The following is an 11227-nucleotide window of genomic DNA, read 5'->3' on the forward strand; positions in this document are numbered from 1 at the left end:
GTAAGGTGAGATCTCTGCAGGGTTACATTGTAGATGTTTGGTAGGAAGAGAACCTGTCACCATTGTTCCCTGCAATGACCTCATTCCTGGAAATAGAAATGATTCTGCTGAGCTCAGTGATGTCCATCCCATTTCTTCTCTGTGATGATTGTGCAGTGATGAGTTTGGTGACATCTCCATGTATTTCTATTACAGATCTTATTTATTAGAAGAATGGATTTCCAGGCATATCGGATTTATGGCAGGTCAGGATTATTTATTAGTCCCTATAAAGGACAATGGTGATGCCATAAAGTTGATTGGATCAGATTTTTCAGAAAGATCAAGAAGCTTAAGGGGGCTCATTCACACCAGATCCAGTTCAGGAATACATGCAAAATTGCACACGTCCCCGCACAGCACAAAAACGCACTGCCCTGCAGATGTACACGTGTGCTATTTATTTTTAATGGCACCGTCAGTCATCCAACAAACGCAGGTGTCCAAACACAGGGTGCTATAATACTTTGCGTTTTGCTGTGGCGCAGTTTTTAAAAAGAAAAGTGGAATTCCCTCTGTAGGTGAATGCTGTAATTCTCCATTTCATATGGACTTAATCGGACCATCCATAGCTCTCTATGGAGCAGCGGGTGTCAGTGGACATGTGTTCACTGACACCTGCCGGCATTTGATCCAATACACAAAAAACAGATGGATGGGGATCCATTCTCCATCTGTCCAGTGGATTAGATCGGATGACAGTCGGGTGGAAACAGACAGACAGTCCATCTGCTTCCATCCGACCACCCCATAGAAAACAGCAGGCTGTGTCTGTTTCTGTTCTGCAACAGTGGAGCGGAAACAGACCTGTCATCCGCTTGCTCAGCAGGGATCAGCTTAGAGATCCCCCACCAGGGGCGGACTGACCATTTGGAAACTCGGGCACTGCCCAAGGGCCCGGGGTCAGTAGGGGGCCCCATGAGATGCCTCTGGTACCTTTTTCATAGGCTTTTTTGAGTTTGGGCAAGGACACAGGGGCCCCATGATCCCCTATTGCCTGGGGGCCCCATGAGTTGTCAGTCCGCCCCTGTCCCCCACTAAGCAAATAGATCTGCTGATGGGTCTGCACCGACTAAAAGGGACCTTATGGTATTTTTCCTATTAACCACTTGACGCCGACCGCACGCAAATTAGCGGCCTCACAGAACTGGGCTTTTTTCCGTTGGGCTACTAATTTGCATACCTGTCTTTCTGCTGGGAATGCTCCCAACACAAAGACCAGGGTGTCACTAAGAGCCCTGGGACCTGTTCTAATGATCGGAACACAGAACTCCCGATTCCGGGTCACATGATCGCTGTGATAGCCTCTTGTTTGCTATCACAGTGATCAGTCACTGTGAAGCCCACCCCCCTTGTTTTCTTTCTCTCTTGAATGGAGGAGAGAGATACATTGTATCTCTCTCTGTCCTTTCAGAGAGGAAAAAAAACAAGTGTGTAAAAAATAAATAAATAAAAATAATTAAAAAATAAACAAAAATACCTACAGGTTTGATCTAGGTCTGTGCCAGGGCTAGTGTTTTGGTCAAGGCCAGGGTGGGTCAGGTCTTTTGCTTTTTTAAATTAGTATCAGTTAGTGGCAGAATAAAAAAAAAAAAAAAGCAAGCAAATTGCGTACTATGGTTTTTGGGCTGTACTATGGGTACAAATCAGGGGCGGACTGACAACTCATGGGGCCCCCGGGCAATAGGGAATCATAGGGCCCCTGTGTCCTTGCCCAAACTCAAAAAAGACTATGAAAAAGGTACCAGGGGCATCTCATGGGGCCCCCTACTGACCCCGGGCCCTCGGGCAGTGCCACCCCTGGTAGCAAGAAATATACAGCTAAATTTATAATAAACGTTTTTTTTTTACTATTTTGGGCCAGTTTTCCTTTGGTAATAAAAAAAAATCAGGAGATATCCATTACCATTCATTACCAAAGCCCAATTTGTCCTGAAAAAACAAGGTATAATCCACCTGGAAGCACAAAGTAGTTGTGGTAATATGTACACTGTGCTCATGTACACTGCAGCTGATAAACTGACATTCGGGAGCTTTTCTGGATTTTATTCAGCAGCCCCTGAACTCTCCATAATGTTTTCCTGTGTCCATGTACACATCGTCGTTTACAGTCTTTTACAAGCATTTGAATTTACAGTCTTTTTTTGAACGCACCAAACTTGCATTCAGGAGTAGATTTTATCAGCGTTTCAAACGCCAACCGCTTGTAAACGCGGCTAACCATGTTTATAAGCGTTTTTCAACTGTTCCATATCCAAATGCTGTCCAGAGCCTTTTTTCATCATCAGAAATGCATGCAAAGCGTTTTCCATGTATTCAAATGGACCCGGTACACCAGCGCAGTCAGTTCCAGATTTTGCGTGAAGGAACAAAATGGTAGAACGTGCCGCATTATGCCCATGATGGGATCCATAGTGAATACAACCAGAAAAGACAGGTCATCTCAACACATACTGCTCTCTCTGCTTCTGCTCTCTCTATTCCTCTCAAAATGTCTGAAATAGTTAATTTTGTACTGTTTTTCAGTGCATTCTCGGCATTTTGTAGGTCTCCTGATGTTATCTTTAAAAAACTCTTCTAAACGCAAACACACATAGATGCGGTATGCAAACGCGGCTAAACTCACCAAAATACTTTAGGACGCACACACCCAGAGACCCTGTGAGTTGCTCTCTGAATTCTTGCTGCAGTAAATTACAGATGATTTAGATCAAAAGTGAATGAAGGTTTTGACTTGCAGTGTTTGCCAGATGGCATATTATCAGTTGCTTAACATTGTCTTTAACCACTTCCTGTCCGGCCACTTTCACCCCCTTCCTGTCCAGGGCAATTTTCAGCTTTCAGCGCTATCACACTTTGAATAACAATTGCGCGGTCATGCAACACTGTACCCATAATAATTTTTTACCATTTTTTTTAGATAAAGCTTTAATTTGGTGGTATTTATTCACCGCTGGGATTTTTATTTTTTTTGCTATGTAAATGAAAGTCCAAAAATTTTTTAAAAAAGTGTTTTTCTTATAACATTTTGCAAATAAATAATATTTCATCATAATTCTTGGCCAAAATTTATTCTGTTATCTTTTTAGTAAAAAAAAAAAAGAAGCCAGATTAGTTTATAACCAAAAATTATAAGTTTTAAACTTTTTTTTTACATTTTTAAATTATTATTTGTTGTTGTTTTTTTGTTTTTTTTACATACTGTCACCCTAGCAGTACAGTGCCACCATGGTGACACTGTACTACTTGTGGGGGGTGATGATTTTTTTTTTTTTTACACTGATTGCTTTTACACCCATATAGGATGTAAAAGCAATCATTTCTCTTTCTCTCTGTCTGCATTCTTGCAGCCATTGAGAACTACTGAGTGAGCTGTGATTGGTCACAGCTTGTCACATGGTACAAGACTGTTGTGAATAGCCTTGTACCATGTGACCTCTGTGATCATTCACAGACTTCACACACAGTAAGCAATGATGTCACAAGTGACATCTTGCTTGCTACTTTGCATGTGATCACTGATTGGCCAATCAGTGATCATATGATCGGGACCTCGTACAGACGTCCGACGATCGGTGTTTCACTGTGTCTGGAGGACACAGCGGACACCGGATCGCGGTGCTGGGTGCTCCCAGGGAGCGCGCACAAGCAGGGTGCGGGGAGGCCGTTTATAAACGGCCACCCGACCCTGCTCTGTCTGGCCATTTATATACAATGGCTGGTCGGGAGGTGGTTAAAGTGGAATACTATTCTCAAAAAAACAAAAACACCCGCTGACAGGTAGGATTTTAATGACAGCAGCAACCCTATTGGTCTCATAAAACTGCTTCTTTTCTGTCAGCATTAAAATAGTTGTAAAGGCTCAAAGTTTTTTACCTTCATGCATTTTGCTGAATGTTAAAAATGCACTGGATTCATGAAACATCTGAATAGACAACCGTTTTCCCATTGAGCTCTGTATACTGGAAAATGATTATTATTATACAGGATTTATATAGCGCCAACAGTTTAGGCAGCACTTTACAACAAAAGGGCAGACGGTACAATTACAATACAAATGAATACAGGAGGATTCAAAGGGTCCTGTTCATTAGAGCTTACAATCTAAGAGGGAGGGTCGAGATACAAAAGGTAATAATTGTGGGGGATGGGCTGATGGACAAAATACATGTACAGATAGGTGGGGGCAGGATAGGCCTCTCTGAAGAGATGAGTTTTCAGGGATCGTCTAAAAGCGGACAGAGATGGAGATAACCAAACACATTAGGGTAGAGAGTTCCAGAGGATGGGAGAGGCTCTGGAGAAATCCTGGAGGCAAGCATGGGAGGAGGTGACAAGGGAGCTAGAGAGCAGGAGGTCTTAGGAGGAATGAAGAAAATGATTTGGTTGGTATTTTGAAACTAGGTTAGTGATGTAACTAAGGGGCCAAGTTGTGGATGGTATCTTGAATTTTATTTGTTGGGTGAGCGGGAGCCAGTGGAGGGATTAGCAAGAAGTGGATAAGTATCTTGAATTTTATTCGTTGGGTGAGCAGGAGCCAGTGGAGGGATTAGCAAAGAGGGGTGGCAGACACTGAATGGTTGGTAAGGTGGATAAGCCTGGCAGCAGCATTCATGATGGACTGAAGGGGGGGATAGTCTATGTAAAGGTAAGCCAGTGAGGGGGGAGTTGCAGTAGTCAAGGTGGGAGATGACCAGGGAGTGAGTGGTGTCATTGGTTAGGAAGGAGATGTTGTGGAGGTTGAGGTGACAAGATTTGGACAGCGATTGGATGTGGGGCCGAAAGAATAGTTCATGGTTCAGGATTACACCAAGCACCCTGGCATGTGGGGACAGGTTGATGGTTGATTTTGACAGAGAAGTCAGTGGAAAGGACACGTAGGGGAGGAAATATTATGAGCTCAGTTTTGGATAGATTCCTTTCCAGGAAGTGGTGTGTCATCCAGGCTGATATGTCTGTTAGTAGATTAGTGATGCATGAAAATCCGATTGCACTGTGCCAGATTTGCACACAACCTTTTTTTCTATACACAGTGCAGCTGAACGAAATATATATATATATATATATATATATATATATATATATATATATACATACACACATATATATATATATATATACATACATACACACATATATATATATATATATACATACATACACACATATATATATATATATATACATACATACATACATACACACACATATATATATATATATATATACATACATACATACACACACAGACACACAGGTGTACCTCGGTTTACGAACGCCTCGGTTAATGTAATTTTCATTTAAGAATGAAAATCCATTGAAAGTAATGGCTCGGATTTTTTTCGCAATACAAACGGATTAATTGGTTTTCAATGCATTTACAAATTAATTTGTAATCACGTCCCTGAACAGTATTTATGCCTTTGAAGTGCACTTTATAAAGAGTTTTGAACAGATAAAAGATTTTTTTTTTTCTTTTTTCAGACCTCCGGAACGGATTACTTGGTTTTCAATGCATTCCTATGGGAAACTGAGGTACGCCTGTATAAATAAAAACAGATTGAAACTCATGTTACTTCTAATGTCATCCGAAAACACATTCAAAACCACATGTGTGTGAACCAGGGCTAAGCATCCGAGGACCTTTGTCAGACCAAGAACTCTGTCCAAGAGATCCCAGCACTCACCAATTCATGTTTGTAGGCGGAGCGGATGTAACCCTTCTTCATGGGTCATGTATGGCATGCCAAGAGAACCACAGATGGAGTTCTAGATTTTGCCTTCCCATACCTCCTGGTGGTGCCCATGGAAGTGGCAGTAGATGTCTGTATTTTACTTTGAACCAGTGAATCTGTAAGAACAGCTGATTTCACAAACTACTCCTCATTCTGTTCATACATGGTTAGCAAGTGAATCACGATGTATTTTATTGTTTATTCTGGTGCATAATGAATGTGACATGTAATATTTATTTGTCAGTGGAGAATTGGGCATTTTTAGAACATCATAAAGAAGAATATGAATTATTGATTGGGAAGATCTCTGGTCACCATCCAACCTACTTCCGGGTATAGCAGATCCCTCGTCCCCCACTGTGTGCTGTTGGTCTCTCCACTGGCCCCCGCTGTCAGTACCACACACAGTATTATCTAAAGCTGTTCATAGATGGATAAAATTTCAAATTAAAATTCTTAAGAAAAGTCCCAGGAACATTTGTAAGAAAAATTCTCAGAACATTAAAATCTTGTCTGAAAGATTGTTTGATTTTAACATTTGAGTTTGGAATGAATGGATTTTACCAAAGGAAAACCACACACACTGTTAAAAATTCCTTTTTCCAAGAAACATTTTTCATCCTACTCCTTCGAATTTTCTTGTCACTGTAGTTGAAAACAAACATTGAGTCAACCCCACTAATGATTAGAAAAATGAACACATTTTCTTAGAATATTCTTTTTAAGATTTTTTTGCTCAAAATTCTCCCATTAACCACTTCATGTCCGGACACTTTCACCCCCTTCCTGTCCAGGCCAATTTTCAGCTTTCAGCGCTGTCACATTTTGAATGACAATTGCGCGGTCATGCAACACTGTACCCACATGAATTTTTTTGCATTTTTTTGAGACAGATAAAACTTTATTTTGGTGGTATTTATTTACCACTGGGATTTTAATTTTTTTGCTATATAACCGAAAAGGTCTAAAAAATTTTTTAAAAAGTGTATTCAGTTATCTTTTTAGTTAAAAAAAAATAACCCAAATTAGTTTATAACCAAAAATTATTTTTTTAAATTTTTATATCATTTTTTTTTTGTTTTTTTTAAATATACTGTCACCCTAGCAGTACAGTGTCACCATAGTGACACTGTACTACTTGTGGAGGGTGATGAAGATTTTTTTTTTTTTTACACTGATTGCTTTTACACTCTTTATGGGTGCAAAACCAATCATTTCTTCTTTTCTCTGGCTGCATTCTTGCAGCCATTGATAAATACTGTGTGAGCTGTGAATGGTCACAGCTTGTCACATGGTACAAGGCTGTTGTGAATAGCCTTGTACCATGTGATCTCTGTGATCATTCACAGATTTCACACTTAGTAAGCAATGATGTCAGAAGTGACATCTTGCTTACACCTATTCATGTGATCACCGATTGGCCAATCAGTGATCACATGATCGGGACCGCACACAGAGGTCCCGTACAGTGATCGGTGTTCCGCTGTGTCCGGGCACCAGATCACGGTGCCACGCGCTCCCAGGGAGGCTGAAAAGCAGGGGGTGGGGATCTGAAGTTACACTCAGTGAGGAGAGCTCTGAGAGCTGATTGAAAGGAAAAGACACCCCCCCCCTTCACACAGCATCAGAGCTAAGGCTGTCAATCACAGGCTTTGCCCTCTCGTTACCATTTTTCTCTTGGTGTCAGGAAACCTTGTCAGAAGTGACTCATGATGATAGCTAAGGAATGAGGAAGCAGGCAGAAATGACAATTAGTTGGACCTATTTATCTATACCCATCTGAAAGCTACATCCCTCTAAAGTCCAGAATTTTCACAGGATCTCTCAGCTCTGAAAAGCAGGGGGTGGGGAACTGAAGTTACACTCAGTGAGGAGAGCTATGAGAGCTGATTGGAGACACACCATCCTTCACACAAGAACAGAGCTGAGGCTGTCAATCACAGGCTGTGCCCTCCCCTATCACCATTTTTCTTCTGGTGTCAGGAAAACCTGACTGAAGTGATTCATGATGATAGCAGAAGAACGAAGCAAGTACACACTATAGAGCAGTGGTTCTCAACCTTTCTAATGCCGCGACCCCTTAATACAGTTCCTCATGTTGTGGTGACCCCCAACCATAAAATTATTTTCGTTGCTACTTCATAACTGTAATTTTGCAGTGGGAGGAGTAGTGCCATGTCATTGGTGTCAGTGGAAGGAGTAGTGCCCCATCACTGATGTCAGTGGGATGAATAGTGCCCCATCGTTGGTATCAGTGGGAGGAATAGTGCCCCATCACTGATGTCAGTGGGATGAATAGTGCCCCATCGTTGGTATCAGTGGGAGGAATAGTGCCCCATCGTTGGTATCAGTGGGAGGAATAGTGCCCCATCACTGATGTCAGTGGGATGAATAGTGCCCCATCACTGGTGTCAGTGGGAGGAATAGTGCCCCATCACTGGTGTCAGTGGGAGGAATAGTGCCCCATCACTGATGTCAGTGGGATGCATAGTGCCCCATCACTGATGTCAGTGGGATGCATAGTGCCCCATCACTGATGTCAGTGGGATGTATAGTGCCCCATCGTTGGTATCAGTGGGAGGAATAGTGCCCCATCACTGATGTCAGTGGGATGAATAGTGCCCCATCACTGGTGTCAGTGGGAGGAATAGTGCCCCATCGTTGGTATCAGTGGGAGGAATAGTGCCCCATCGTTGGTGTCAGTGGGAGGAATAGTGCCCCATCGTTGGTGTCAGTGGGAGGAATAGTGCCCCATCGTTGGTGTCAGTGGGAGGAATAGTGCCCCATCGTTGGTGTCAGTGGGAGGAATAGTGCCCCATCATTGGTGTCAGTGGGAGGAATAGTGCCCCATCCTTGGTGTCAGTGGGAGGAGTAGTGCCCCATCATTGGTGTCAGTGGGGGGAGTAGTGCCCCATCATTGGTGTCAGTGGGGGGAGTAGTGCCCCATCATTGGTGTCAGTGGGGGGAGTAGTGCCCCATCATTGGTGTCAGTGGGAGGAATAGTGCCCCATCACTGGTGTCAGTGGGGGGAGTAGTGCCCCATCACTGGTGTCAGTGGGAGTAGTGCCCCATCACTGGTGTCAGTGGGAGGAATAGTGTCCCATCGTTGGTGTCAGTGGGGGGAGGAATAGTGCCCCATCATTGGTGTCAGTGGGAGGAATAGTGCCCCATCATTGATGTCAGTGTGGTGGAGGGGAGAATAGTGCCCCATCATTGGGGTCAGGGGGGGGGGGAAATAGTGCCCCATCGTTGGTGTCAGTGGGGGGAGGAATAGTGCCCCATCGTTGGTGTCAGTGGGGGGAGGAATAGTGCCCCATCGTTGGTGTCAGTGGGGGGAGGAATAGTGCCCCATCGTTGGTGTCAGTGGGGGGAGGAATAGTGCCCCATCGTTGGTGTCAGTGGGGGGAGGAATAGTGCCCCATCGTTGGTGTCAGTGGGGGGAGGAATAGTGCCCCATCGTTGGTGTCAGTGGGGGGAGGAATAGTGCCCCATCGTTGGTGTCAGTGGGGGGAGGAATAGTGCCCCATCGTTGGTGTCAGTGGGGGGAGGAATAGTGCCCCATCGTTGGTGTCAGTGGGGGGAGGAATAGTGCCCCATCGTTGGTGTCAGTGGGGGGAGGAATAGTGCCCCATCGTTGGTGTCAGTGGGGGGAGGAATAGTGCCCCATCGTTGGTGTCAGTGGGGGGAGGAATAGTGCCCCATCGTTGGTGTCAGTGGGGGGAGGAATAGTGCCCCATCGTTGGTGTCAGTGGGGGGAGGAATAGTGCCCCATCGTTGGTGTCAGTGGGGGGAGGAATAGTGCCCCATCGTTGGTGTCAGTGGGGGGAGGAATAGTGCCCCATCGTTGGTGTCAGTGGGGGGAGGAATAGTGCCCCATCGTTGGTGTCAGTGGGGGGAGGAATAGTGCCCCATCGTTGGTGTCAGTGGGGGGAGGAATAGTGCCCCATCGTTGGTGTCAGTGGGGGGAGGAATAGTGCCCCATCGTTGGTGTCAGTGGGGGGAGGAATAGTGCCCCATCGTTGGTGTCAGTGGGGGGAGGAATAGTGCCCCATCGTTGGTGTCAGTGGGGGGAGGAATAGTGCCCCATCGTTGGTGTCAGTGGGGGGAGGAATAGTGCCCCATCGTTGGTGTCAGTGGGGGGAGGAATAGTGCCCCATCGTTGGTGTCAGTGGGGGGAGGAATAGTGCCCCATCGTTGGTGTCAGTGGGGGGAGGAATAGTGCCCCATCGTTGGTGTCAGTGGGGGGAGGAATAGTGCCCCATCGTTGGTGTCAGTGGGGGGAGGAATAGTGCCCCATCGTTGGTGTCAGTGGGGGGAGGAATAGTGCCCCATCGTTGGTGTCAGTGGGGGGAGGAATAGTGCCACATCGTTGGTGTCAGTGGGGGGAGGAATAGTGCCCCATCGTTGGTGTCAGTTGGGGGAGGAATAGTGCCCCATCGTTGGCGTCAGTGGGGGGAGGAATAGTGCCCCATCGTTGGCGTCAGTGGGGGGAGGAATAGTGCCCCATCGTTGGTGTCAGTGGGGGGAGGAATAGTGCCCCATCGTTGGTGTCAGTGGGGGGAGGAATAGTGCCCCATCGTTGGTATTAGTGACACAAATGATGGGGCACTATTCCTCCCACTGACACCAATGATACTTACTTTGCTGACCCCTGCTCCAGCCTGGGCTCGCTCTCTCACTTACCTGTCAGCTGTCTTCCTTCTCTGGCCGCTCTCCTCTTCACTAGCTCCGGCAGCTCCCTCGATCTTCTTTGATGTACGCGCGCTGCCGCTCAGCTCCTCCTCTCCAAGCTCCACCTCCTCGCCGGTGATTGGCCGCCTGTGTGCCTCTCCTGAGCTACAGTTCCGGTGGCCAATCAGCGGCGAGGAGGCGGAGCTGCTGAGCGATCCCGGAGGTGTGGCCAGGTGACAGGAGCAGCGTATCATCCCGCCCACACATCGCCTGAGACGGAGGAGCGGTGTCTCGGTTCCTAAGACCATCGGAAATATGTGTTTTCCGATGGTCTTAGGCGACCCCTGGGAAATGGTCGTTCGACCCCCAAAGGGGTCACGACCCCCAGGTTGAGAACCGCTGCTATAGAGGGATATACTTTGTTCATATGTCATGTCTGTGGTTTACAACCACTTCAACCAAAAAGAAAAAAAAAGCACAAACACAACAAATACCAGTAACAAGGGTCTCCTTAAAAGGAGGTCAGCAAGGAAAGACCACCTGTTAAAACAATAAAGATTTCAGGATTCGTGCTGTTTTTCTTAAAAAAAAAAAAGTATTTTATTAAGTGAAACTTAACTTACCAACACAAAGTCTCCAATAAGTATTTAAGTTTTAAAGACACTCACTGAGGGGGAAAAGGGACAAACTTCTGCAGGTATGAACTGTTACAGTCTAAACCTTTCTGTCATGGCTGAACCTCCAGCGGTTCTGAGAGGCAAAGTTACAGGACTTTCCAATAG

General features: G+C 45.4%; 1 long non-coding RNA gene across 1 annotated transcript; it reads left to right on the plus strand.

The window, feature by feature from the left end:
- Window positions 1–5: 5 nt before the first annotated feature.
- LOC149460310 (uncharacterized) lies at window positions 6–6293 on the plus strand. Its single transcript, XR_016313104.1, has 2 exons — window positions 6–245; window positions 5524–6293. It is a non-coding gene; the product is annotated as an uncharacterized LOC149460310 (long non-coding RNA).
- The last annotated feature ends 4934 nt before the right edge of the window (window positions 6294–11227 follow it).

Source organism: Staurois parvus, unplaced genomic scaffold (assembly GCF_062004578.1).
Source record: "Staurois parvus isolate SC_StPar_1 unplaced genomic scaffold, SC_StPar_1.0 ptg000232l, whole genome shotgun sequence".
NCBI lineage: Eukaryota > Metazoa > Chordata > Amphibia > Anura > Ranidae > Staurois > Staurois parvus.